At 44.8% G+C, this 27,975-nt stretch overlaps 1 long non-coding RNA gene across 1 annotated transcript in view; it reads left to right on the top strand.

Annotated features, from left to right (window-relative positions):
* Window positions 1-12,257: 12,257 nt before the first annotated feature.
* LOC122703762 overlaps window positions 12,258-27,975 on the top strand; it is a 34,525-nt gene continuing 18,807 nt past the window's right edge. Inside the window, exons 1-2 of the long non-coding RNA XR_006343596.1 lie at window positions 12,258-12,422; window positions 13,166-13,415. This is a non-coding gene — a long non-coding RNA (uncharacterized LOC122703762). The remainder of the gene's footprint in view (window positions 12,423-13,165; window positions 13,416-27,975) is intronic.

Here is a 27,975-nt window from a genome sequence, read left to right as displayed (position 1 = left end):
AGGCAGCCCGTCAGCACCAGTTCACTCTGTAAACAGAGCTGTGTGGCTTGAATTCCACAGTAACTACATGGAGCTGTTCGTTTGGTGAACACAGGATGATAAATGATAAAGCATCTAGCAAAGAAAATATGAAAAGTTACTATTCAAAAACTGTTTATCAAATAAATATAATCTTATTGTAAACTGCCCCAAACTGGGTTTTAGTTTTTTACCCTGCCAGTGTGGGGGTATTTGCTATTTTTCATTTCAGCTCTCCTCATTGTGTTCATTCCTTATGTGGCTTAGTGCATGACCTCTGTCCTTGAAAGGTCTCTTCAAAGTAGATTACAGAATTTACAGACATCTTTTAGGGCTTTCTTGGTGGCTCGGGCAGTAAAGAATCAGCCTGCAATGCGGGAGACCTGGGTTCGATCCCTGGGTCGAGAAGATCCCCTGGAGTAGGAAATGGCACCCCATTCCAGTATTCTTGCCTGGAGAATTCCATGGACAGAGGAACCTGGTGGTCTACAGTCCACGGAGTTGGAAAGAGTTGGACACAACTGAGCCACTAACTGACTAGAGGCATTTTTAAAGTCAATTGATAATTTTCCAATTCTACATATTCTACAGTTTAACTCTCAGCCATTTGCTCAGACAAAATAAAATGGGGAGGGGGAGGATATTCCCACACTGAAACCAACATGCTTTGTTTTCTTAGTTTTCCTCTATCTTATTCTGTTTATAGACATCGTATCATGATACAGGCAAACAGATGTGGATTTGATTCAAGTGGGTATGGTTTGACAACTCATTTTTTACTTCTTTTAGCCCTAGAGTTTAACCAAAACTCTTTCTTCTGTGCAGTATCACCCTAAATTCAACAAAGTGGAATCTGGCAGGAAAGTCTTGGTAACAGACACTGTGTCTGTCCTGTGTCCATCAATGTCATGGCTAGCTTGGAAATTAACAAGGCATTTTGCAGCATCCCAGGTGCAATCCATTTAAAATTAACCCCAATTAAAATACAAAATAGTGCACACTGAACAGGTTTATTGCATATTAATTTTGGATGTACACTGTCAGAATTTAAATCAGCTTTGTTTGTTGAGCAAGCAGTAATGCACAGGCCAGACTCCCGATGTTTTTGACATTTGCTGATAAAAATGTGTGGGTGTTATTTTTCTTTTTACCTTATGGATGTTCCACCCATCCTAGCAAGGAAGGCAAACTGGACTGAGTGGGTCCTTAGCCAGCAATGTAACTATTTACACTGCAGATGATGATGGAGTGGAGGAGTCTTGATGAGAAAGAGGGCTTGAGACAGAGAAGAAGAAACCCAGAGGTCTGATTTGTCTTCTATTCTGATACCAAGTGTCATATTGTCAAGCACAAGGTTTAAAAAAAAAAAATCTCATTTGCAAAAGGAAAAAAAAGAAAGAGAGGGGAAAAAAAAAAAATCTCTTTTGCAGCCTGCAGCCATCAACTGGCTGCAAAGCTCAGGACCTTCTCTGAGGGAGGAGAAGCACTGTGGCCTCGGAGACCAGTGTGCTGCACGCGAGCTCAGAGAGCTAGGCCAGCCGCCAGAAGGGTGGTAGAACATACGATGTTTGCAATGGACATCAGAAATAGTGGCAGGCAGGATGCCTGTATAATTTATCATCCAAACTAGACACTTTTGGAAGAGGGCACTAGTAATCTTCACACCAGCTCAATAGATACGAATGGAGCCCACCCCAGACAAGTGGGGACACAGGGCTCTGCTACCCAGAGGAGGCCTGCTCAGGATACCTGTACTTTCTCTTTACTAGGTTTGCAGTAAAAACATCTATAGCTTCCCCGATGCCTCACCTCCAGGGTTATACTGCCTGGAAATGATTTTGAGAATGTATTTTGGAGCAAAACTTTTCGCCCCAAAATTTGCTCCAAGATTTGTTGAAGACGATGTCCTCATAAGTGTGCAGCAATAACTATAGATGGAATTCTATTCCCACTTTGTCCCAGTGTGGTTAGAGGAGATTCTAGAATTAGAGAAGAAACTTGAAAATGAAAGACCTGATCTAAGGGCTTAATTTTGCCCTTCAGGAAGCAAAACACACAGATTGGCCAGTGGTTCTTTAAAGATGCTTCCCATCAGTCTTCCACCGCATGTTCATTTGGTCTGCCTCTGCCTGACCCTATCGCATTTCACTTTTTGAAAAAAAAAGTTATCGTATTTACCACCTAGAAACTCTGATACAGTCTGTCAACTCTTTTACTGTGAATTGTGCCCATCCCTGCCGGAGCACAGCTGCTTGTTCAGTGGATTTCATTTTATGCTTTTCAATTTTTATTTTTGGCTGCGTGGCATGTGGGGTCTTAGTTCCCCAACCAGGAATTGAACCTGCATCCCCTGCATTAGAAGCGTGGAGTCTTAGCCACTGGACCTCCGGGGAAATCCCTCATTATATGCTTTTGTCTCTTTTCCTTTGAAATACCTGAGCTGGTACCATCTTAAACAAAAATGCAACCACTCAAGGAGAGAGAGAAGGAATGCCTGAGCTGCCACAGGAAATGAGACGGGACTGGGGCCGGGCCGGGGCGTGGGGGGGACTGTAAATATAGCAGAAGCCTGGGCAGAGCGACAAGAAATATTTGGCATTCCTGGCTTCCCACAAAGGGTAGGTCAAGGAGAGGGAATGGGCAGTTGGGCTGGACTGTACACCACAACTATTCTTTCTCGGGCTAAATCCAGTCCACTGTGTCATAGCAACGTCCCTGGTGGGAAGTCCCCGCATTTATCCCACACTCTGGCAAATGCTCAGCATAATTAGACCCGATGCCTGTCTGTAGGCAGGATGGGGTCAACGTCTGTGGCAAAGGCAGCTGCTGGTTTCGAGGCGGTGTGTTAAATCCACTTTGGCTAACAACCATCAGAGCCGTATTCAGAACACCATGTGTTTAAGAGATGGAGCCCCAGAAGTCTGCCTCCACAGGTCCCAGTCAAAACACAGTCCGCTACTTCACGGTGTGCCCGCAGGAGGGCTGTTTTAGGACCCTGCTGGCCGCTTTTTCAATTGAAATTTTGAACAAGGAGCCATGCTTATGTTCCCTGGGTAATGAATTGAAGATGTGTCTTTGCTTTCTCTGAAACTCTGGGGGAAAAAATCCCACCTTATCATCCATAATGAAATAACCACACATCTACCAAGACGAAAACAGCCGTTTAATTTATTAGAGACTTGGTCACTCACAGGCTTTCTTCCTGCCTGCCTCTCTGGTCCTTCCAGGGTAATTCAGCTTCTGCTACAGGATCTATAAAATGCTGTATTGAGACTATTTCATTAGGTTTCCAGCAGTGGGAAATTCCAGCTACTGGAAATACCCAAGGCCCGTATAAGCTTTTTTTCTTTTCCTTTTCTTAATTTGAGACTCTGCTATAGAATAAACAGCAGAGCTTACTGTTGCTGGATGTCTGATTTCCTCAAGAGCTTCTGAGCAAACATCACAGGACAAGAGATGAACGGCAGTTCACATGGAGTATGAGACGCTGTGACCCAAGGGTCAGCCGGTAGATGGACGGCATGTAAACCTTCTCCCCTGAGTCATTCAGATAAGCAGGTCTTAGGTGATAAACCTGGGAAGGTGCTTCCCAGAACAGCAGGATGGCTTTCCTGTCCCCACCTCTGTTCTGTCTCCATGACCCAGAGTGAAGTGGAGATCTGGTCATTGTGCTAAGAGTTTGATACACGGCAGATGTTGCTTTGGAATTGTTTTTTATTTTTTGTTTCATTCAAATGAACAGGGAGTCTTTTTTCAAAAAAAGATGATTTCTTTGTTCATTTATGTGGCTGGTCAGGTCTCAGTTGTAGCATGTGGGATCTTCACTGTGGCAAGCAGGATCCTTCGTCACAGCAGTGGGCTCTAGAGAGCATGGGCTCAGTAGTAGCAGCTTGGCCTTCATTGCTCCACAGCATGTGGGATCTCTCCCTGACCAGGGATCGGATCCACTTCCCCTGCATTAGAAGGTGGATTCTTAAGCACTGAACCACCAGAGAAGTCCCTGAACAAGTCATATTGATGGAGTGGCCATATGCATTTCCTGAGACAGACTTAATAGCTAATATTTTGTTTGATCGCCCCATAAATGCACCAGAATCATGTTCCCTCAATTTTTGTTTCAAAAATATGGTTGGAGAAATCTTGGTGAACCTGTGTGTTTTAAAGGAGGAGTAAAGAAGTTGGAGAGAGGGGAGGGCAGTTATGGAATGCCTGCTTGGTGATAGGTAAACTGCCAGAAATTTTGCAGGGTTATGTGTAACCAGTGATAGGCATTGTTGCTCTGAGTTTGTAAATTTGTAAACTAGTTCTAAGAAATGCAATGACCTGCCCAAGATACCTAGCTCTGAAGTGATGAAACCAAGCTTCAAATTCATATCTGACTCCAATACCCATGAATTTTCTACCATTGTATAAATTGCTGATTCTGTTTTTAAGAAGCTTGGTCATTCTTGAGGAGGTAAGATTGATAATCATGAAAATGCCAAATAATAAAAATACTGTCTTACATTATGACAAATGATCAATTCTATTAATCAGATAATTTACTCATCTGTGGCAAAATATGGTCCATATACACACCCAAGTTTTATTCCCAGTGGAATGAATTTCCTTTTAAAAATTATTTCTGGAAGAGGATTCCCAAAGCAATGCAGCCTGGAATTGCAACACTATGTGGGAACTGAAACTCAAAGTCAAGACCTGCCAATCAAGACCGTAGTTCTCCTCAGGATGCCTAGCCATCTCCTAATGTCTTGCTGCAGAGATGCTACAGAAATTGAGGGATGCTGCAGAGATGGAGGGTGTGCCAATGGTTGCCCACTGATAAGTATTGAGGACCATGATGCTTTACAATTACTGTTTACAATGAACATCTTCCATTCCATTCCCCTAGGCACCTATTGTGTACAAAGCACAATGCTGAAGATAATGAGATGAGAGGGAGACATAAGACCCAGTCCACTCTCCAGGGGCTTACAGAGGAAGAAGATATGAAATATGACTGTGTGAAAATGCCAGATGATAGATACAAATAATAAATGCTGGCAACTCCAGAGGGGAGTGTTATCACTGAATCTAATGGGGATATCAGTGGAGGAGGCATCTGACATAGGCCTTGAAGTATGTGCAGGAGCCCAACAGACAGGAGTGTGGAGCAAAAGAACAGAAGGAATGCTCAAAGAGGGGAAAAAAACAGGATCTGTCTAAATAGTGAGTCATCCAGCTTGTCTGAATTGTCAGATGTATGAGAGGGAGTACTAGGAAGAAGGCTTATTTTCTGGGTTTGCACCTCACCTTGAACTTCAGTTGATGTAGGAATCCATCACTTTTGGCTTATCCTGGCAGGACCAGACTCCCTCAGTCAGCAGGCAGCCTGTCCAGCAGCCCAGCTTCTCTCTTGTGTGTGTGTATATTTGGACCAGCGGTGCAGGGGTCAAGGTGGTTTTCTCACTCAGAAACTTGCCCCATTCACAAGCACTAGACCAACTGGCCTGGGAAGCCGATCTGGCTGTCTTTCTGACCTTCTGTTTTCTCATCCTGAAGCTCTGAGCCCCTGGACAGAAGCCTGGGGCAGCTCTGCCTGCAGCCAGCAGACACTGAAGAGGCTACCTTTCACAGGGACCCTTCTTCATCACTTCTGGGGTGGGCAGCTTGCAGCTTCTCTTTCCCTCTAGTTCCAGGCAATGGCTACCTATCAATTAAGCTGTAAGATGTTTGCCCTTGGGATGTGGTTTGAGGGGCAGTCAGTGGTTTAAAACAAAACAAAACTAATTCTTCCTCACTGCATCTTAAATTGTTGACTTCTGGTAAAGTATCTTCTAAAAATATAGCAAACACAGTCACCCATGGGCCCAATAATCCCATGAACAGAAGTGAGCAACTAAAAGCCTGCTTTATCTCTTCTCTCGTTTCATTGCCTCATGAAAGTGTCTGATTCTCAACTTGACCCCAGCTTATCAGCTATGATGTCTGCCATATATCAATGTGGACCAGCAAGTTAGAAATGCAGGTGCCAGGGTTCATCCCAGACTCGGTGAACTATAACCTCCAGGTTGAGAGATAGGCTTGTGAGTTTTATTTTTCAATATATGCTCCCCAGGTGATTCTGATACACAGTCAGGATGTAAAATCACTGCCTCGGGCAAATGCCTTAGAACTTTTTGCATTTACGTTCTCTGTCTGTTGCATTCTAGAATTTCAAGAGTTAGAGGGATCCTGAAGATCAGTTAATGCAGCACTTTTATATTTTATTTATTTTTGGCTGGCTGGGTCTGCGTTGATGCATGTGGTCTTTATCCAGTCGCGATGGCTTCTCTCGGGGTGGAGCATGGGCTTCGCTGCCCATGGCATATAGAATCTTCCCGGACCAGGGATTGAACCCATGTTCCCTGCACTTGCAGGTGGATTCTTAACCACTGGACCACCAGGAAAGTCCTAATGCAGCACTTTTTAAACTCATGGGAGCAAGAAGCTGGTTTAAGAGCTGGGGATGTCATGGACAGTGTTTCCCCCAGGACATGACCGGGAACCAACTTCTCTCGGAGCGTAGACTAGCATCTCAGTATCTCACTGCCTGAAGGACACAGCATGGTAAAAACTGATTAGTTCAACCTCCTCTTTATGCTGTTGAAGAAAGGAGAAGTGACCGTCTGATGGCACATGACTCCTGATCTCCAGCCTCACTTTCCCCTGCCTGGGATACTCCTGGCTGATTCCTGCTACCACCATGGTAGGGAGAAGGAGACAATGGAGAATGAGATGATTGGATGGCATGACCGACTCAAAGGACATAAGTTTGAGCAAATGCAGGGTTATAGTGAAGGACAGGGAGGCCCAGTGTGCTACAGTCCATGGAGTTGCAAAGAGTCGGACACGACTGAGCGACTGACTAACAACCACCATGGGGTGAGGACGGCAGGCTGTAAACAGATGTGACACTTGTGGGAACACCATGTTCTGACAGTGTGCAAGGTGACCTGACCTTATTCTGAGCATTGCCTGTGAGACCATGGCAGCCTCTGGAATCGCAGAGCATCTTAGAATCACTGAAGAGAGGAGAACTCATTTCTTCCCCCAGAAGAAATTCCAGATCTTGAAACTTGGAAACCAAGTCTCCTCTATTTCTACCCCAGGTTGATTACAGTTTTTTTGTTGGATTCTATGCTCTAGCACAAAAGTCAGCCTCCAAATCCAGAGGCTGCCTAGGCTGAGCTCCTGGTAATGGTCAGTCAGGAGTAGATGCTCATAGCAGAGGGAACCGTGGGCATCTGGATGATCAGAGAGGAAGCAAAGGGCAGCTGGGAGGGTAGGCAGACAGGTTGAGGCTGCTTTGGTTCCTCTCTGGCTCAGAGCTCCAGCTGAACCTGACACTCCACATGCTATCAGCAAAATGGACCCTTCATCTGATGATGCAAGAACTACAGTTTCATGCTTTACAACCTTGGGAAATCTAGCCTGGTGCCTTTCTCCTACAAACTGTTCAGGTATTGTACATATGAATAATGGTGGAATAATGGTGGACATTATTATATATGTGACACAATAAATGTGACAGCAGGAGACCTCTCCATTTTCAGAGGAAAACTGTTCTTAAACTCTCCTCGGGAAATCTTCCTCTCTGCTGGGATGCAGACCTCTCTGGCTACTGGAGGCTGCCTGCTGACCCCCATCCCTCCTCAGCCCAGCAGGCAGAGGCAGAGCTGTTCCTGGATACACCCTCCCCCCACCACAGACACACACTTAATCCATTTACTTTCAGATCCTTACTCAGAATCCACCAGGAGCCCAGATCAGGTCCTGGGTTTCCAGGTCCAAAATTTGTGTAGCAAGTCAAAGCATTTCTAACCTGAAACTTTTAATAGCAAGTAAATAAAGCGACCCAGGCTCCAAATAGTCCAGGCACGGCCACCCCATTTACGGCTGTGAATATCACAATAGATGATTGTTTTAAAGTGTTTTAATGAGTCTCAAAACATCCTACATAATATCAGCCTCCACTTTGGGCCTCCTGACAGGCTCCAGTAAATAACATGAGTTGACAGGAATAAAACAGCTTGCTCAGGAGTAATTGAGCGGAATTAGAATGAACAGACAAGAAAGAAAAATTGGTGCCTGGGTCACAAGGAACTTTTTGTTGGGAACGCTCTGAGAGATTTGGTGGGCTGTAGTCTCGCTGACTAATCACCAGTATAGAAAGTTTACAGTCTCTCTGCCATACCAACGTCTTTAATAACTTGAGCAGCATAAGAGGTGGCTGTTAATTTCAAAGACAGTTATATGAAGTTTTATTGAGTGTGGTGCGGAGTACATAGTTAGCAGCCTGTGAGATAATGAGCTCTTTAAATAGCGCTTTCAAAAAACAGCTTTATTTTTCTCTTGAGCCAAAAGAACAGTGATTTCCTTCTGTTACTGGAAGGCAGGAAAGTGTATTTAAGTAGGATCTCGCCATTGGACACATATGTGCCCATTTCTTCATCCGTGATGTCTGCGGTACCTAAAGCCATGAACGTTCAGGTGGACTGAGCTTGGGTGTTGTCTCTACCAGGAAGAGAACAGTGTGGGAAGAAAGGGGTTAAATGTATTGGGCACTGCCCCTCCTCCCAGTTCCCCATGGACACTGGCTCCTGGGCCTTCTCTCCCCATCCTTGACTGACAGGGGCAGAGACCCCTCATGTCCCCAGATGTCATGATGCGGACAAACCAGAGATCAAACCAGTGGGTTCTCTGAATTAAAAAGAATCAACTTTGAAAAAAGAGCAGGACATTTACACAGTTCCCTAGGGGTGCTCTGGCACCAGAGACCATGCCTGAGGAGCAATGCGGGCACGCACCACCTTGCTGGTCTAGAACCATTCACCATGGCCTATTCTTACCTCGCCACACTGTAAGGAATGCATGAAGTGGGCAGGTGATGTGCTTGACATCGCTGAACCATGGTGGTGGGGGATGGGCTCTCCCTTCCACTCCTAGGCAGCCTAGTTCAGCCCATGGAGGACCCTGTGGTTTATCATTCTCTCTACCCCACTCATTCTCCCTCCTGCCCCCTCACTCCCCCTCCCCCTCCCCTCTTCCTCCTTCTCCCTCTTTCCTTCCCATTCTCCCCTTTCCCCTACTTTGAATGCATCTGTGAGTAAGTGTGAGCAGAAACTGAGACAGAGAAATCTGTCTAGCCCTCTTTGGAAATCATCTGTTGTTTCCTCATCGCTCATTCTTGTGTTCGGCATTCATTAAGCACAGTGCCAAACACCTGACAACAAATGTGAGAAAGTCTGACGAGCCTCCCCCTCCACCCACCCCCACCTAACAGGCAGGTCAGCCTTGCCTGGCTCAGCCGGCAGCCTTGGGCAGGGACTGTGATGGTGGACAAGGCAGGTGCTCTCCCAACTGAGGAGCACACGTGTTGCTGGCCTTGGCTGCCTGCACCCTTCGTCCTGCAGTGAGTCTGCTGTGAGTGAGTGGCTTCAGCCATGGGACTCACTGGACTGAGGCTCAACAGTACCAAATCCTACCAATCAAGAACTATAAAACAAAGCATCACACACACAAAAAATCAGGCCGCCTCTGAGCCAGTCCTATGGAACAAAGGAAATAAAGTAAACAAAGAGATTAGTGAAAGGAAAAGGAGTTATTTCCTGCCTCAGCACTAGCAACAAGCACAGTCTTTCTTGTTACTTAATTCAGAATGTTGTTAGCAACGTGCCTTCTGGCTTCACTCATTTTTTTTTTTTTCTTTTTAAGACACATTGCTGCCCTTCACACAATTTGGCGATTTAGCTGTTTCCAGGGGTTCATTCTGCAATGTGAGTCAAGTTTGACTTCTTCCTGAGCTGTAAGTGCTCCATACCCAAGGAAAACCCCCTCCTAGTAGATTTTGGGATCTGGTGAGCCCTGCAGGAAAGCCCACGGCCTCACTCGACTACATCAGTTTGGGGGCGGCTGGGAGCCGCATCTGTGGGAGTCTGGAATGCTCAGGAAGGCGGTTTGCAGCCCATGCTGCACTGGAGCTGCTCAAGGATTCTTGCTGGTCCAGAGTGTTAAGAACTCAGAGAGTAGCCTTGTTTGAGTAAAAGAGGGAACTGCTTCTTCTAAAGCTGTCAGGAAGCTTCTTTTTTTAAAGCTGGGGGTCAAATTTACTGCTTCACAGGTTTAACGAAGTAAGGACTATTTAAATACACTTTTGCAGTTCTAATTGTTAGCGCTTCCCAGTCCTAGCGCTGTTGCAGGAGCACCTGGAGACGTGTCTGCATACCGGATGCCGCTGTCTGCATACCGGATGCCGTTCCCCTGATCCTGCCTCCACCTCGGAAGTGTTGTGGGTGAGGCTCAGGAGCTTGGATTCTCATCACGCTCCTTAAGTGACCTTTCTGCAGCCAGCCCAGTGCCATGGCACATAAAGGGGATGCTGTCACTCAGGGCTGCCCGCGTGGCAGGGACATCGGAAGGAGCTAAGGCTGGAATGTTCTGGAGTTCTTTCTTAGGAAAGGTGACCTTGGCGTTTGGGCATGGCAGGGGAGAGGGGATACTGAGTCCCAGAAGCTCCCACGTCAGAGCTAAACACCACCTCCTTAAGGATGCCAGCCTGCTGACCCACCATCCCGGGTAGCTCGGTCAGTGAACTCCCAGCAGCCCCCAGAGGTGCGGTTGCCAGGAGTGTAGGAAATGCCGGTATATGGCAAATATCTCTGGAGAAGGCTGGTGAGAGTCCCTGGAGATGCCCTGCAGGTCAAGCTGAGTGGCTGGGCTGGGGGCAGGAGGTAGGGAGTTCCAGTTGGCATGAGGGTCACAGCATTACCTTGGGTTGCCCTCACTCAAGACCCAGCTCCTCTGTCAATACGGCTTCCGTCAGGTGTGTCTGCGCTTGCTGCCCCAGGCTCCTCCAGCTGCCCCGTGCTCGCACAAGCACCGGTGTTAACAAACTCACTCTGAGCCATCTGTTTGGATTCGGCTCCACACCTGAGAGAGGCTGGGGGCATTTCTGATCCTTTTGGAGTTGCTGTAAAATATCATCTCCTCTAGAAGCCCCACTACCAGTCCTCTGGCTTGCTCCCCCATGCAGAGCTCACTTGTCCACAAGGAAGGAAATAGGTTCTGAACAAGCATCTAGGGTTTGCTCTTTCTAACAGCAAACACAGTTAAGTGACCATTCACAGTTTCTCTCTTCCAGCCCACGTGGGCCATGGATGTCTGAAGTGGAGGGGCCACCTCAGTGGGTTAGACTCATGGCTGGGATCTATCTTAGCCTCTGGGAAGACAAAGTTGCTCCATCAGGTACCCGGGAAGCTGGGACAATGCCAGGTCAGTTCATCAATGACTATTTCCTGAGTCCCTGCCATTGCCAGGTGCTTTCCTGGACTGCTTATCTTGAGAATTAGCTTTTAGAAAAGTCAAGGACACACGGGCTGTATTGCAACCCTATGATAGACTATTACACCACCCAGAGATCCCTTTCCATCTCTGGTATTAATCAGACTCTGCAGAGTGAATCTGCTTATAACATTTTCAGAAGATTCAAAGACATTAGTTTTAACACATCTCTACCCCCAGCTTCCATGAAGTTCTATCTTTCAGGAGGACGGACCAGGCTTATGGCCTCCTGCCAATTGCTTGATTTTTAAAGTTCTTAACTCGTCCTGTTTCATAGATGCTCAAAGAGAAGGATTTTTTTTTTTTTTAAATCACAGATTAAACTTATATAAGCTTAATGGACTGAAGTTGCTAAATCATCCAATACTCAACAGTCTGGTATAAAACATGGAAGTAAAAAAGACCTTGCGATAATTATGACATTCAAGTGATAAGTCATTTTGATCGGAAAAAGATGCAAGAAAAGCAGCTGAAAGTTGTTCTTCCCAGCCATGTGGCTTTGGTCTCTGGAAAAGTAGCTATTCATACAGACAGTGATTCATAGGACTTGATTAGCCCATCCAAACCGGTGACTCTGATTTCCCCATGGACACAGCACAGTCAAGTCAGTAAGTGTCAGGCTGGGCTTTTAACAGCTGTCTTTTCAGAGAAAACTCAGTTGCATAATGGGAAGGCTGCTGTGCCAGGCTAAAGACAGCTGTTTACAAACATTGTACTTCTTCTCCAGCCCAGGGAGGAATCTTGTGCAAGGCATAAAGAGGAAACAAATGACTCTAGTCTTAAATAAGAGCCCTTTAACTGGCAGCAGCAAATCAGTGTAAATGAAGACAAGCAGGCCTCTTGTGCTCCCCAAAATGCCACCAACTGGGCTGCAGGCAGCTGTCTCCTAAACTGGGGTCTCTGGATTCCATGATGGTTGGGTTGATTTGGTAGAAATTAAATGCCTAAACCTACTTCTCCATTTAAATCTCTGGGTACTTGTCTTATATTTCCAGGCAGGCAGCTGAAATTTGCCCGTGGTTCTCTTTTGCATCTTTTGGCCAGTAAGTGTAAACGCAGCACTAGCCAAGGGTAGAGTTCTCAGAATTTGTAGCAGGGTACTCAGAGACTCATTTGATGGGGAACAAGCATGGACAGAGGCCCCCAGTCTTCCTGGAACTGTCCTGCTTTATGCTTGTTGTTCTAGAGCCTCACCCAGCTTTCCCAGGTGGCTCAGTGGGTAAAAAATCCACCTGCAAGGCAGGAGATACAGGAGACATGAGTTCGATTCCTGGGTCAGGAAGATCTGCTGGAGGAGGGCATGGAAACCTACTCCATTATCTTGCCTGGAGAAGAGGAGCCTGGCAGGCTACAGTTCACAGGGTCACAAAAAGTTGGACACAACGGAAGTGACTGAGCACAGTCTGCCTTTGCACTCTCCACTGTTTCCTGGGTTGGATAATGCACCATGGAACCACAGTGAGAGTTCATCTGCCCAGTCCCAGCCATGATTGGAAGGCATTGGTGTGCACAGCCCCTTTTATTTGGATGAGGATGAGGACAGTGACTTCCTTGGTGGTCCAGTGGCTAAGACTCAGCATTCCCAGTGCAGGGGGCCCAGGTTTGATTCCTGGTTAGGGAACTAGATTCCACATGCCACAACTAAAATTCCATCTACAGCTAAGACCTGCTGCAGCCAAATAAGTTTTTTTTTTTTTTCTTTTTAAAGGGTGAGGATGTGCTTAGGTGGGTGGGCTGGAGTGAGGCCAAGGAAAGGGACCCAGACTTGACTCTTCTCTCTCCACAGGAATCACAGACTAAGTCAGAAGCTGAAGGCGCTCCACTCAGGAGGGGGAGAGAAGGGCAGACTCCCCACTTTCTGGAGAATGCAGAGGCGGCATTGACAGAGACCCGGGAGGTGCAGTGCTGAATGGCTGGAGGCAGGCTCTGTCCTAGAGCTCCAGCTTCCTTCCTCCCAGAGCTTGGCCAGAGGTTGTGCACACTTGTTCCTGAGTGCAGTCAGGATCCCAGTGGTCACCAGGGTGCCTTGTGAGAAGGTAAGATGCCTGAGATTGTGTTCAATTTAGTGGATAAGCTTTAAACTTGTGTATAAGGATTGGCTTAGAGACCCAGGTTCCCATCCTCCTTCTGGAGACCTCTTGGCCAGAGGACAATGGATGCTGGTCCTCAGCTGCTGTGTTGGGACTGCATAGCCTCCTGGGTTGTGGTGGGGGGGGGAGCCATTTTTCCTCTTTAACTACACATTCTTTGCACGGTTGTATTTATGCTCAGATGACTCACTCCTGGTTTGCATGCCTTTCTATAATATCCCTGTCAAGTTCAAACTCATTTGGCTTCAGAGTGAGTTGGGTGATATTAAAAGAACCTTTTCTCTTCTTCCAGGAGTTGTGTAGAGTTTGGAGTTTACTCACAAGATCTACTTCTCTATGGCTATAAATATGTGAGACTTCTTTATTTTAAGATCTGGTTTTCTCTTAACCAGCTCTTTCACTTAACTAGCTATGTTGTCTCAAGTTTCTTATTGTCTCTGTGCCTCAATTTAATGGCTTATAAATAAGAACAAGGGAATTGCCTGGTGGTCCAGTGGTTAGGACTCTGTACTCTCTCCACTGAGGTCCCGGCTTCAATCCCTGGTCAAGATACTAAGATTCTACAAACTGTGTGGCTCAGTCAAAAAAAAAAAAAACAAGAGAACATTATTACCGACCTCAAAGAGTTGCTGGGAAGATGAAATGAAGTCATGTCACCGAGAAAACTTGACACAAATATCTTTTGAATGAATAAATGACTAAAGCAATAATAGAAACGTGAAAAATTATCAACTAGACCATTGTATATGATAAGACATATTTATTGACTATTGTCTGTGGATCAAAAACAGTTCTAAGTTCCTGAACACATACTGTTTACAGTTAAGTGAAGAAATTCGGATGCAAACGCATGTCTTAGGAGCACCCAATGTCATGCTCTTAACTTTTACCTGTGTTGCTTCTTCTATACTGGTGATAAATTGCTTTGTCACCAGGGACCCACCAGAAAGAATGACCAGATTCTGTGGTTCCCTTTATGCAAATGTAAATGAGATTCCTATAATTTTATAACTTATTGAGTTTAATAAGAAAAACATTCCTAGGACATGTTAATAAGAACAAAGATTTTGGTGTCTGCACTGATAATCAATACCAAATACTGGAATCAGGTAACCAGCTGTTATCTGTTACTCTGAGCAGAGGATGTGTTAGCCTTATGCCTGAGAAATAACTTCACTGAAGTTATTCATTGAAGAAACCAATTGCTCTGCCACCTACCTTCTGGTTGGTGAAAACCCAGGTACAAGATGCCTTGACTGTACACCTGGGGCAAATAGTGATACTCCTCTCTGATTCCTGGAAGGAGTTTCCTTTTTCTTGGATACAGTGTTGACCTGGGACCTGAGAGCCTCCAGTGACTCTGAATTCATCCTTTGTCACTAGGAAAGTGACAGAACTGTGTTAGAGTCTGTGTGGTTGCTTCCAAAGACAGTAGTCCTAGCCTTCTTGTATGAATCAAGATGGGAACTATCATTTACTATGAGATAATAATTGTTATAAGAACTTTGCTAGGTGCTTCATCAATATTGTTATAGTCAGGGTAAGCTAGTTTGTGCAGTGGTAACAAGTATTCCCCAGACCTCAGGAGCAAATAAAGTCTACTTCTCAATCTCATTAAATGTCCAGTGAAGGTTGGCTGGGTGCTCTGCTCCACATTTCTTCAGATGCTTACCAGGAGTAAAAGGGCTTCTACTTGTTCCTTCTATGGCATCACAGGTTGCCAAGGCAAAATAGGAGCACAGCAGTGTCTTACACTGACTATTAAATGCTTCTGCATAGAGCAATACAGAATACTGCTTTCATTTCATTGGCCACAACAAGCCACATGAATAAGTTCAACTTCAAGGGATGAAGGAAATGTTGTTTGACCACATACCCAAAAGGAGGAAAGTGAGCATTGTTAGTGATGCACAAATGACTACCACACTTACTAGATCTATCTTAGACCTCAGGAGATCCATCTTAAACCTCAGTACAGTGAGGTGTCTGTTGGGTTTCCCACACTCTAGCTGGGGAATCTAAGAGAAGTTAGATAACTCTCCCACGGTCACATAGCTAATGAGTTCAGTCACTCAGTTGTGTCTGACTCTTTGTGACCCCATGGACTATAGCACACCAGGCTTCCCTGTCCATTACCAACTCTCAGAGCTTGCTTAAACTCACGTCCATCTAGTCGGTAATGCCATCCAATCATCTTATCCTCTGTCATCCCCTTCTCCTGCCTTCAATCTTTCCCAGTATCAGGGTCTTTTCAAATGAGTCAGTTCTTTGCATCAGGTGGCCAAAGTTTTGGAACTTCATCTTCAGCACCAGTCTTTCCAATGAATATTCAAGCTGATTTCCTTTAGGGTTGACTGGTTTGATCTCCTTGAAGTCCAAGGGACTCTCGAGTCTCGTCCAACACCACAGTTCAAAAGCATCAATTCTTCAGCTCTCAGCTTTCTTTATAGTCCAACTATCACATCCATACATGACTACTGGAAGGAGAGGGACAGATTTGAACAGAGACCTGGGGCTCAAGCAGGGCCTTTTAAAGGGCCCTGAGCACATGCTGGCAGGGTCCTCATGAATTCATTCTTTTCAACCACTCTGAGCTTCCCTGCCTTTGCTTCTCCTTCTGTATTATCTTAGTCCCAAGCCAGAGTTGAAATATACAATTAGACATCTTAATACTCTCTGAACTTGTATGACAGACTCTGGCTTCACAATACCTCTCACAGTTCTGGTATGGTGAAACAAGCTGGGCGATGGAGTTCAAGACAAATGGATCCCTGTGTTGGAAGGAAACTTAGAACATCTCTCCAGCTATCTCATTTTAGAGTGAGAAGTGTCTTGCCCATCAATCAAAACCCGATAGCCTGATTTGCAATTCCAAGTGTTTCGATTGGTGAGACCTTGCCTAGATACTTCTCTGCATGATGTTGTATTTTGAAAAAGATATGGAGTATAGCCCTGGTGGGCTGGCTGTGATGTACTTGAACTTAAACAGAATTGTAACTGGGGATTAGGCCTGAGTGAAGGAGGGGTTAATATCCCCAGAGACTGAGATTTCACAGAATCCCCCCTCTGGAATCCTTGCATACAATATCAGAAAATATCCCTGAACTTTCTTAACTTTGCCATCTTGAGCTCTTAAAGAAAACACTAATTGTATGTTTGGTGATCCAGAAAAGGAAAGGGGGTGAGGGACATTGAGACCAGCCATTTTAGCCCTGGCTAAGCCTCCCCTGGCACGGGCCGCAGGGGTGAGCTTGCCTCTGTGGAGTCCCAGCTGGGAAGCACCACCCTGGTTTATTTTCAGAGGTCAAAACCCAAGCAACAATTATCTCCTGTCACAGCAAATTAAAAGCCCAGGCTCACCCGTCCCAGGAGTGGGGTGAGCACAGCCAGTGGCCAGCAAAGGGCCGTAATGACAGGCCAGGGTTGGAGCATTTCCTTTAAAGGCATGAGCCACTCAAGAAACACACAAAGTAAACAGAGACATAAAAGTCCATGGAAAAGGCCCACAAGTGAGAGCAAGAGTCTGCGCCAAGAGCAGAGTGTATTTTGATTCTGTAGGGGATCAAGGGCTGTGGCAGCAAGAAGTGCTAGGTGGAAGATGAGTTGGGGTCAGTGTTTAAGATAAGGTGAAAACTATTGTGCATGATACTGCAGAGGGTGGGGGTGAGTGGCCCTGCCTGTCTCATGCGCACACGTGTGTGCACGCACACACACACACACACACATACACACACACACACACATCGCTGTGGCATTAAGAGTATAGCCCCCTTCCACTCACTTTTATCAGAATCTCTATCCTTGCCTGAACTCCTGCTTTCCTTCCCAGGGACAGGACAGCCTGGCCCCGCTGGCCAGGACTGGGCCTTCTTAGCTCCTGCACTCTCCCTTTGCGACTTCTTTATGCAGTCAGCTACTGCACTACTGGCAAAGAGCCCATCTGCCAGTGCAGGAGAAATAAGAGACATGAGTTCAATCCTGCATCAGGAAGATCCCCTGGAGAAGGGAACGGCTTCCCACTCCAGTGCTCCTGCCTGGAGAATCCCTTGAACAGAGGAGCCTGATTAGCTATGGTCCGTGGGGTTGTGAAGAGTCAGACACAACTGGAGTGGCTTAGCACGTATGCACCATGTTAAATGTGCCTTCTATGGTTTTGCTTGTGCTATTTTCTCTCTCTCTCTCTACCACTTTATGTGAGCAAGGACTTGTGGTTGTGTCAGTTCTGCGGGAGTTAGTTTGGGCTTTATTATAGTATAAGATCTGCAAGAGTTGAGATTTTAATTTGTCTTTATTTTATGCCACACGCATTTAACTTTTGCAAAGCATTTTAACATCTATCATCTAATTTTGTCTTCAGTGTTACCTGGTGAGGTCAGAGGGTGGGGAAAATCATTCCAATTGCACATGGGAACTTATACAGCAAGGTGGATTAGAACATGGGCTTTGGTTAGGGTGGGTTTCTGATCTCTCTAAGCCGCAGTTCTCTCATCTGAAAACAGGGATAAAAATAGCTCCTGCCCATAGGTTATTTTAAGGATTAAATGAGTTAACAGGAGTAGTGTGCTTACCTCACACAGAGAAAGTGCCCAGGAAAATTGTCATTATTTCAGTGATGATGAGACTCCGACTCAGGGAAGTTAAGGTTCAAGTGGTGGTAGGAGAAGCAGAAGGAATTGGAGGCAACAGATTCTGGTTCTGTTTGCTGTAAGCCTTTGAGCAAATTGCTTGACCTCTCTAAACCTTAGCTTCTTCATCTTAGTAATAACAACATTGTATGTCACATATGGCAGTTCTGGAGCCAGATTGCCTTATTCCTGGCGTCCTTTCTTCAAGAATCTGCTAGGAATCCCCATAAATGTTGTGGGCTGGGCGGAGGGAGGTGTTGCACACCACAGCTCTGAGCAGTGGAGGCCCCCAGTCTGTGGCCCTTCTCTTCCTCCTGCCTGCCCTCATGGGCATGGGGGTTGTGCAGAGTGAAAAGAGCTCAGAATCAAAACAGTACTTCCTCCTGTCCTTATCTCTGCTGTTGGTGGAGAGAACAGGAGGGAAGTAAGACAGACCCAACAAAAACCAACTTTAGCCACTGGGAGGAAGCTTAAAATCTACACAGCAACCCATACCCCTTATGCTTCACAAGTGACTTATGACCCATGTTATTAATCTCACTTTACTAAATGACAAGCAGATATACATGTGAATAATTTACTAGCATTTTTCCCATTGGCCCAGGGATTAATTTCTCTAAAGTCTGCAGGGAGAAGGTGGTCTGGTATCCATTGCATGAAGTCACTTCAGTCTTCTCTCCCACCCATGAGCAAGTCCAAGGTCAGAACCTGCAGGGGGTCTGGGAAGTACCCATTGGATTTCTCCGCTCAGAGAAAGGGTTGCATTGGATATTTCACTTTTGTTGTGAAGTTCTTCAGGGATTGTCTCAGCCCCTTCAGACCACAGTTCTGAAATGTTGATTCAGACAGGATCAGGTCTGAAATAATCAATTCATCTACCCTGAAATATCTTGTTTCCATCCTTTCAGCTTCTGTATCCCCTTTTCTCAGCATTATTTGCTCCAGAACAACTTAGAGGTCTCTGGAAAACTGATTAGATGTGATGAGGGAACTGTGCTCCCTCCACATGGCCAAAGAGAGTGACAGGGGTCAAGGACTGAGAGATTTGGTCACAACCTTGACTGTGAACTCCCAGCATAATGTTAGGAATATTCCTGGATCTTCTATCAGGAATAAATAGTCTGATTCTTTACTGGTCATAAAGATGAGGTAAGAATCAGTGATACTCTGAGCTTGAGTCTTTGTATGTAAGATCCTGAACTGTGGATGCATGTATGCATGTGTGTGTTTTTAGTCATGTCTGACTGTTTGCAGTCCTACGGACTGTGGCCCGCCAAGCTCCTCTGTCCATGGGCTCCTCCAGGCAAGAATACTGGAGTGGGTTGCCATGGCACTTCTCTAGGAGATCTTCCAAACCCAGGGATCGAAACCACATCTCTTACGTCTCCTGGATTGGCAGGTCGGTTCTTTACCAGTAGCACCACCTGGGAAGCCCCAAGTCTTAATCCTATTTTATTTCTAAAAAAGCTGATGTTCAGACAGAGTTAATGACTCAGTGTCATTCATTTCTTTCTTTTTTAAAAATTGTTTATTTTAAACACCAAAAACATTTTGTATTGGGTATAGTGATTAACAATGTTATGATAGCTTCAGGTGAACTGTGAAGGGACTCAGCAATACATACACATGTATCCATTCTTCCCCAAACCCCCATCCCGTTCAGGCTGGCACATAACATTGAGCAGAGTTCCATGTGCTATACAATAGGTTTTTGTTGTTTATCCATTTTAAATATAGCAGTGTGTAGATGACCTTCCTAAAGTCCTTAGCTATCACTTCCATACAAATGAACTTACTTATAATATAAGTAAATGAGAAAGAAACTTCTGTGAGAAAGAAACTCACAGACTTAGAAAATGAACTCATGGTTGCTGGGGAGAAGGGATTAATGTCACTCGTTTCTAACGGATGGAGAAGGAAGTTTCTTCATCTATATGTGGTGGTGAAGTTGCTCAGTCATGTCCAACTCTTTGCAACCCCATGGACTGTAGCCTACCAGGCTCCTCCAACCATGGAATTTTCTAGGCAAGAGTACTGGAGTGGGTTGCCATTTCCTTCTCCAGGGGATCTTCCCAACTCAGGGATCGAACCCAGGTCTCCCGCATTGCAGGCAGACGCTTTACCCTCTGAGCCACCAGGTCAGAGGTTCACCTGAGCCACCAGGTCAGAGGCTTCCCTTGTGGCTCAGCTGATAAAGAATACACCTGCAATGCAGGAGTCCTGGGTTCGATCCCTGGGTTGGGAAGATCCCCTGGAGAAGGGCAAGGCTGCCCACTCCAGTATTTTGGTCAGGAGAATTCCATGGACTGTATAGTCCATGGGGTTGCAAAGAGTTAGACACGAATGACTTTCAGTTTCATCTATATAACGGGAGTCAAAACTTATTACCAACATAGTTTGGGAGGATGTAATGAGATATTATACATGGAAATGCCTGTAAACCCCAAAGCCCTGAACATATGTTAGCTGTAGTTTTCATCAAGCCAGGCAGACTTCTTTGGGGGAAGGGGCTTCTCCAGGAAGGCGCCAGAGCCATCTGAGCCAGACGCCAACTGTTGGGTGTCTCTCAGCTGCTATTTGCTTTGGCTTCAGGCCAAATCCTTTACCCAGCGCCTTTGGCCGTGATGGACAAGAAAAAACGCTGTGGGCCAGGTGGCAAGCCAGGACATGTTACAGGTGAGAACACAGGCTTTTCCGACAGGCATGTTCCCATTGGAAGAAGGGAGAGACAGAAGCAAGACTCCGGCTGTCTTGGTACTGTCCTCAACTGACTCAGCAGCAGGTCAGAGGTACAGAATTATTTAAATAAATAAACGTTCATAATATTACAAATATTATAATTATAGTTAATACATACCAGGTCTTAGTTTTGACATGCAGGGATCTTTTAGTAGTGGTGTGTGAACTCTTACTTGCAACATGGGAGATCTAGCTCCCTGACCAGGGATCAAACCCAGACCCCCTGCATTAGGAGTATGGATTCTTAGCCACTGGACCACCAAGGAAGTCCCCCAGATACATCCTTGAATTGTGTTGAGCTTACTTTTTCCCAACTCTGCTTTTCACTGAAAGTGTAAGTTGCTCAGTCATGTCCAACTCTTTACAACTCCTTGAACTATACTGCCCATGGAATTCTCCAGGCCAGAATACTGGAATGGGTAATCACTCCCTTCTCCAGGGGATCTTCCCAACCCAGGGATCAAACTCAGGTCTCCTATACTGCAGGTGGACTCTTTACCAGCTGAGCCAGCTTTCACTGCTGCTGCTGCTGCTAAGTCGCTTCAGTCATGTCCGACTCTGTGCGACCCCATAGATGGCAGCCCACCAGGCTTCTCTGTCCACAGGATTCTCCAGGCAAGAATACTGGAGTGGGTTGCCATTTCCTTCTCCACACCTTTCACTAACTCATCTCAATTATTTTCACTTCACCTTGCTGAAACTTCATTTCCTTATAATGAACACTTCTACATTTTCAATCTACAAGACCATTGTTTCTTCTACCTCCTTGTCTTATCTGGATTGTTTACAACCTAATTCTGTGTCTAGGAGGCAGGGATGACCTTTTGCAATCTTCTCCTTGCACATCTATCAGGCACTCACAGGCAAAGTCTCCTCCTCCTTTGAGTTTCAAGCTATTCAGACTTCCCTGGTGGCTCAGACGGTAAAGCATCTGCCTACAATGCTGGAGACCTGGGTTCAATCACTGGGTCAGGAAGGTCTCCTGGAGAAGGAAATGGCAACCCACTCCAGTATTCTTGCCTGGAAAATCCCATGGGTAGAGGAGACTGGTAGGCTACAGTCCATGGGGTCACAAAGAATCAGACACGACTGAGTGACTTCACTTTCTTTCACTTTCATGTTGCTCTCATCTACTACCCTCCCATCAGTCATTACCCATCATTCTTTGAGAATTCTGGCATTTCATTCACACCCTACCTGCGACCAAAGGCAACTGTGACACTCATCTAACATCCTAGACTCAGATTTTAAATTTCATAACCCCACTGCCTTCCATCCGCATCCCAGTGACTGCTGAATATAAAGAGTTAAAGGCCTCAAATGGGGAAGTAAAATTAGATCTATGCCATGTAGCTGAAGATGGCAGAACCAGAATTTGTGGGAAGGTGTTAGAGGAGGCAGGTTTCAGCTATTAATCAGGAGGGATCTCCTAGCAGAGTCCACTAGAGAGACAGGCTTCTTTACTGATTGATTATAGAATGTTCACCAAAAAAGCTTGGAGTCAGGAAATCTGGTTTTGAGTCTTGTCTCAGCCCCTTACCAACTAACGGAACTTGGGTAGGACTCAACCTCTTTCAACCTTAGTTTTCTCATACTTAAAAATAAAGAATAGTTTCTGCCTCACTGGTGGTTTAGTTGCTAAGTCATGTCTGACTCTTGTGACCCTATGGACTATAGACCATCAGACTCCTCTGCCCATGGGATTTCCCAGGGAAGAATATTGGAGTGGGTTGCCATTTCCTGCTCCAGTGGATCTTCATGACCCAGGGATCAAACCTGAGTCCTCACTAGGTCATAGTGAAAACCAAATGAGATCAGGAGTGAGAAAATAATTATAAATTATAAGAAACTCATCAAATATTACCATAATCCCTGGGAAGACAAAGCCTATGAGCATATACTTACACAAATCCAAATTTTTGCTTGTGAAACTATAAATGAAGAAAGAAGACAATTAAATAATGGATTCTAGTTAAGATGGTAGATTGAATACATATATCTATTTTCACTCCCTCTCAAAACCTGAACTTTTTTAAAAAAAATAGGCATAAACTAACAAGCTCCCCAGGTGGATCAGCGGTAGAATCTGCCTACAATGGGAGAGCCACAAGAGATGTGGGTTTGATCCCTGGGTGGTGAAGATCCCCTGGAGGAGGGCATGGCAACCCACTCCAGTATTCTTGCCTGGAGAATCCCCATGGACAGAGGAGCCTGGCGGGCTATGGCCCATAGGGTCACAAAGAGTTGGACATGACTGAAGCAACTTAGCACCACACAGCAAACTAACAAGGGTGAGGAAAATGGGAAAAGAAACAATGACAGCAACAGGTTGGAGGCATGACGGTAAACCCAAGACAGCCGAATTCTCAGGCAACTATGGAAAAGGAAGCTCAATTTACCCTACAAAATTTCTGAAACAGTCAGCTATTGGAACACCAACTGATGGGTCCTCACCCTCCAGATGGAAGATCGGATGTGTCATCTATGGGAAACCTGACCAGGTCAAGAGGAAACACCTCAAGAGACTGACATTGGGGTTTCCAGCCAGATCACCCTACAAAGAAGCTAATACTTAACAAGAGCCACCAATGCTTTGAAGTGTCCAATCAGTTTTTTAGTGCCTTAAATATTAAAGGCTGTTTATTGTCACCCTGTTTATTTAACTTATACACAGAACACATGATGCAAAATGCCAGCCTGGACAAGTTGCAAGCTGGAATCAAGATTGCAGGGAGAAATATCAACCTCAGATAGGCAGATGATACCACTCTAATGGCAGAAAGTGAAGAGGAACTAAAGAGTCTGTTGATGAGGGTGAAGGAGGAGAATGAAAAAGCCAGCTTAAAACTCAATATTAGAAAAACTAATATCATGGTTTCCGGTCCCATCACTTCATGGCCAATAGGAGGGGAAAAGGTGGAAGCAGTGACAGATTTCCTCTTCTTGGGCTCTAAAATCACTGCAGATGGTGACTGCAGCCATGAAATTAGAAGACAATTGCTTCTTGGCAGGAAATATATGACAAACCTAGACAGTGTGTTAAAAAGCAAAGACATCACCTTGCTAACAAAGGTCCATATAGTCAAGGCTATGGTCTTTCCTGTGGTCATGAACAGATGTGAGAGCTGAACCATAAAGAAGGCAGAGCGCAGAAAAATTGATGTTTTCAAACCATGGTGCTGGAGTAGACTCTTGCGAGTCCCTTGGAAAGCAAGGAGATCAAACCAATCAATATTAAAGGAAATCAATCCTGAATATTCAGTGGAAGGACTGATGTTGAAGCTGAAGCTCCAATACTTTGCCCACCTGATGTTAACAGCTAACTCACTGGGAAAGACCCTGATGCTGGGGAAGATTGAAGGCAGAAGGAGAAGAGGGCAACGGAGGATGAGATGGCTGGATGGCATCACCGATTCAATGGACATGAACTTGGGCAAACTCCAGGAGATGGTGAGGGACAGGGAGGCCTGGCATGCTGTAGTCCATGGGGTTGCAAAGAGTCAGATGTGACTTGGCTACCAAACAACAACAACAAATAGTAAAGGTAATCAAGGATCATGAGACATATGAGGAAAACCTCACATGGAAGATGGAAAGGAAAACAAATTTTTAAAAATTAAACCAATTTAGAGGAAGTGGAGACTTTGTAAGGGAGAAGAGAATGCATGTCGCTGTGTGTGTGTGTGTGTGTGTGTGTGTGTGTGTGTGTGTGTGTGTGTGTGTGTGTGTAAATCCCAGCTGTATGTCAGTAGCTTTAGTGGGATAAGATTCTGCAACTATGAAATAAGATCAGAATGCTTTATTAAAAAGAGACATTCACTGGTGAAAAAAAGCTCTTGAAATTAAAAATATGACAGCAAAAATGGAAAACTTGATAGAGGAGTTGAAAGATAAAGTTGAAGAAATTTTCTAGCAAGTAAAGCAAAAAGAGATAGAAAAGTTTTTAAAAGTTAAGAAAAACTACTCTAAAGAGTCCAATATGCAAACAAGAGTCCCAGAAAAAAGAAAAGAGGCAAAATGAAGGGAGAAAATCAATAAAAAAATAATTTGAGAAGATTTTCCTCAATTGGAAGATATGAGTTTTCATATTGAAAGGATCCATCAAGTGCCCAGGCCTGTAAATAAAAATAGACTCATATCAGTGCAAATCATTGTGAAGTTTCAGAATGCTTGAGACAAGGATGAGATCCTACAAGCTTTCACAGAGAAAAAGCACACTTAAAGAAACAACTTAGAATGGTATTATTCTTCTTAGTTGCAATGTTAGATGTTAGAACAGAATAATTCTGAAAGAAAATAACTTCTAACCCTGAATTCTGTACTCAAAGTCTCAGTAAAGTCTGAAATTCCCTGATGGTCCAGTGGCTAAGACTGTACCCTCCCAATTCAGGGGGCTCGGGTTCAATCCCTGGTTGAGGAACTAAAATCTCACGTGCTGCAGCTAAGAGTTCGCGCGCCACAACTAAAGATTGAAAATCCTGCATGCCACAACTAAGACTTCACGCAGTCAAATAAATAAACAAAAATATTTTAAAAAACATCAGTGAAGTCTGAGGATAAAATGAGGACTATTTCGACATTCAAGGTTTTTTAAAAGTGTATTTCTCTTCACCTTTTCTCAAGAAGTTTTGGTAAGTTACACTCACCCTAATTTGAGCTGAAGAAGAGGAAACCATGGGATTCAGGAAAGAGGGGACCCAACATGGGAGAAAAGCCGATGGCATTCCCAGGATAGGGTGGAAGCATGACTCAGGATGACAGCTGTGACCTTTCTAGGAAGGGTAGCTGGACCATATAGGGATGGGTCAGAAGGCTCCAGAAGATTTCTCCAAGATAAAGTCAATTACCCTTGTGATGTATTTGGACATACTGGCAGGAGACTGGGGCAACTGATGGAGAGTTTGAGGTTGTAGTAGTGAAAGTGCATAAAAAACTAGATGAATAAAAAAAATTATTAGTTTTAGGGAAAAGTTGTTCAAGAAAGGAAACTTATATGTTTACATGGCTTAGCTGTGGATACCATTTACATAGACATAAAAATGTAAACACTAAATATTGAGCCAAGCAAGATTATAATATAATTCCAGTGGGAGGATGAGGGCACTGGATGGGCATGTGAAGGTGAAGGAAAATAAAAACAAATTAAACTCTCTGTTTTCCATGATAGAAAGTCAACAGATAATGCCTAAAACTGAAAGAGCAAGAAGTAGCAATATGAGTGTGTTATTTAGAATTAAATGTGGAGATGCTCTCATTAGAGTTGGAAATCATTCCCAATGGTGGAAAATAAGAGAGAAGGTATGGGAACTGTTCATTTCTATAACAAATCTGGTAGAATAGTTTGATTCAATAAAATATGACATTTATAACTTTGATAAAAATGCAAATGGAAAATGATTGAATAGTGTGGATGATTCTCCATAACATCCCACTTATAAAGTTGTTTCCTCCCTGGGGTAAAAGTGATACCAAAGACATGGGTCTGCCCCCCTCCGTCCCATATTGCCTCAGCTCCCATGTGCCTCTCACTCGGGGATTTTCAAAGGTAATGCTAACAACACCTGACTTGACCCTACATGCTGACTTTGGAACTCAATGCTTGCTTAAGACATATCTACTCTTTATGAGAGGGACTTCCTGGCTTCTGTTGGAAGTCGTTCTATATGTCTTATATGTCACATAGGTTCTGTATGTCCCATTCCTTTCAACTCCCAGAAAGGGCACACAAACAAACCAACCACAGTTACACAGTCACATACCCAAGGGCCTATGAGATTGATGAATGATTGAAGTGGCTGGAGCCAAGGAGAGGGCAGGGAAGGCTCCCTGGAGGAAGCAGTCAACTATATCGACATTTTACATTCTGTTCGTTAAAAGAGTGCCCCAGCGATCCTCTTGCTGCATTAAACTAAAGCCTGCTTGAATTCATGCTTTTTAGTATTTTCCTTTTTTCTTTTTTAAATGTAGTTGAACACACAAAGTCATAGCTGAAGGAACTGATATTTTCAATGCCTAGTATTAAGGCATTATGTAATAGGAGAAGTATGTCTGCTGTGTAGCTGATATGCCTCATAATGGGGAGAGGGGCTCCAAGAGAGTCTGCAGGAATGCCAGATTGTGAGCAGCAAGTGGAGAAATAATAGGACTTGGGTTGTTTGGTTTTCTTGGCTACATCTTTCACCCACTTCCCCCAGTTTCACTGTCAGCTCCCAGCGGGGCTACCAGGAGCCACATGAGAGCAGTCTCTCCGGCAAGGCAGAAGCAAACAAGAAACGAGGGAACACAAGACTTGAAGCAGTAGTTGCTTTTTGGCAAAATAAATAGCTTGTGATAACCTCATTCCAAGCTTTAACATATCTTGTGCCAAAAATGCAAAATGCCAAGTGGAAGAAAAGCACTCGACTTCTCAAGGGTCCCATCCAAGAGCCCTCACAAACCCATTCAAACATGATTGCGCTCATTATCACCTCCCAACATGTTCAGGGCCCCTGTGAACCCCCAGAGGGGCACTCAGGTTTCTTTTAGGCTGTGATCCAAGCTTGCAAAGTTTTGTCAAAGAGCTCATGTGTCTTAGAATGCCCCATTCTCAAGTTCAGCCACCCCAAGGAGATGGCATTTTTGTGCGAACAATAGGAGGCTCCAAAGCACAATTTGGAATAGGATTTGTTGTAATGTTAAACATTACAAACCTTACCTTGGGGTAAGGAAGGGCACTTCAACAAAGCTACAGTTAGGTGGGGAAACACTATACATTCAAGTTAATAACATCTCTCCACCATGTTTAAGGAAGAAAATAAATCTGATGAGGTATTGTGTAGGTGTGTCAGTTTAGGTCCTCTAGGAAGCAGACACTGTGATGGAGACAGGAGTGTAAGAGATTTACTGGGAGTAATGTCTGTGAAAACTAAAGAAGGAGAAAGTAGTTTGGGGCAGGGAATGTCTTTAGACTGTAATACAGATCTGATCAAACCAGTCAATCCTGTAGGAACTCAGTCCTGAATATTCATTGGAGGGACTGATGCTGAGACTGATGTTCCGATACTTTGGCCACCTGAGGCCAAGAGCTGCCTCACTGGAAAAGACCCTGATGCTGAGAAAGATTGAAGGCAGGAGGAGAAGGGGCAACACAGGATGAGATGGTT

Source organism: Cervus elaphus, chromosome 11, assembly GCF_910594005.1.
Source record: "Cervus elaphus chromosome 11, mCerEla1.1, whole genome shotgun sequence".
NCBI classification, from domain to species: domain Eukaryota; kingdom Metazoa; phylum Chordata; class Mammalia; order Artiodactyla; family Cervidae; genus Cervus; species Cervus elaphus.
The sequence above is the reverse complement of the archived record's forward strand: the minus strand, read 5'-3'. Positions and strand labels throughout refer to the sequence as shown.